The sequence below is a fragment of the Octopus bimaculoides genome, chromosome 2 (assembly GCF_001194135.2).
Source record: "Octopus bimaculoides isolate UCB-OBI-ISO-001 chromosome 2, ASM119413v2, whole genome shotgun sequence".
NCBI lineage: Eukaryota > Metazoa > Mollusca > Cephalopoda > Octopoda > Octopodidae > Octopus > Octopus bimaculoides.
Window position 1 is genome coordinate 155,101,614 of NC_068982.1, and position 1,857 is coordinate 155,103,470.

Genomic DNA, 1,857 nt, shown 5'->3' on the forward strand with positions numbered 1-1,857 from the left:
TATATATATATAAATATATATATATATATTAATGCATGGCCTTGTGTCAATGTGAGAAATCAATATTGATATTTTGAAAATAGTCGCAGCCTTGAGATATAAAAATTTACTTGAAACATGAAAATATTGGAATCAGTCCAAAACACAGAAATACCCGATATTACTCTACTCTGTAGTACACCACATCACTGAAGTCTATCACACCACATGATATCTATAAATTATATTACTACAGTTCATTCTAGTACTTTATACACAAGTATGTTATATTATAGAATGCTACACATACATGGAAAAAAATCTATATATTGCAACTCTACCATTTCGTTAATATTTCGTCTATCCATCGCTCTCTCACTCTCATTCTCTACTCTCTCCTTTTATTACTGTCTGCAAATTACTCTCCCTCTATCTCTCTCCCCTGTCTCTGATACATACAAACACGCTATACAACTTGCAACTGTCAGTCTGTCTGGCTCTATGTCTCACTAATATATATATATATATATATATATAAACATATATATATATATATAGTGAGACAACAAAGATAACAAAGGTGTAAACCATTAGCTTATGAGCTTCATAGCTTACAGCTGTTTCCACTATTGATGCGGTGGACTCATAGTTGCGTGCCTACGTAACAGCCTAGTTTCATCAGGGCCTTAAATAAAAAGTGCAATTTATTTGGGAAAACAAATATATTTAAACATATATACAGGATAACATTATCAATTACCAATGAGGGAGCATATATGAGGGGGATGAGATTCAGGGGATCCTCCCACAATTAGAACGCTAGGATGTGTATAACGATGGGTACAGCCAGATGTAGAGAAAGAATAAATAAATCTCTCAGTAAGAATATATATGTATAGACACATACATACATGCATTTATATAGTCAGATAAAATATCCATATAGACAGCACACAGACACCCACCCACACACACATACATACACTTATATGTAAATATATATATACTTTTTCTTGTTTCAGTCAGTTGACTGCGGCCATGCTGAGGCACCGCCTATTTAAGGGCTTTAGTTGAAAAAAATCGACCCCAGGATTTAGTTTTTAAGACTAGCACTTATTCTATCGGTATCTTTTGCCGAACCGCTATATTATGGGGACGTAAACAATTGGTGTGAGGTGGGGACAAACACAGACACAAAGACACATGCACATAGATATATATGCATACACACACACACACACGCACACAACACACACACTCACACACACACACACACACACACATATATATATATATAGGGCTGGCTTCTTTCAGTTTCCATTTACCAAATCCACTCACAAAGCTCTAGTCGGACCGAGGCTATAGTAGAAGACACTTACCGAAGGTGCCACGCATTGGGACTAAACTTAGAAACATGTGGTTGGGAAACAAGCTTCTTCCCACACAACCGCATCTATATAACTAACTATGCTAATGATTACCATAATTACACCGTAATATCCGTTTTTCGTTTTCCGTTTTTTAACCTTCCACGTTTTCGATATGCTTCCTTCACAACTTTTCGCGTTTCTTCCGTCATTCAATTTTTAGCTCGTTATGATGTATGGTTTCTGCCTGAGGAATATGTTTGAGGTATTTCTCAACATACGAGGCTATTTCTAGCATATAAAAACATGTATTGTGTTTATTAAATAATATTTATCTCCCACCACATGCAGTACCTCTTTTTGATGATCTTACCATCACGAAACAGAAGATTATATATATATATATATATATATATATATATGATGTACTGTTATTTATATATATGTTGGCCACTGATGAAATTTATTAATTTTAATGATTTTGTCCTTTTATTATATATATATATGTATA

The 1,857-nt window shown here is 34.1% G+C and overlaps 1 protein-coding gene across 1 annotated transcript in view; it reads right to left on the bottom strand.

Moving 5' to 3' along the window:
- The window catches only part of LOC106878236 (probable insulin-like peptide 7), a 67,225-nt gene that overhangs the window by 43,353 nt on the left and 22,015 nt on the right, over positions 1–1,857 (bottom strand). The window lies entirely within an intron of this gene.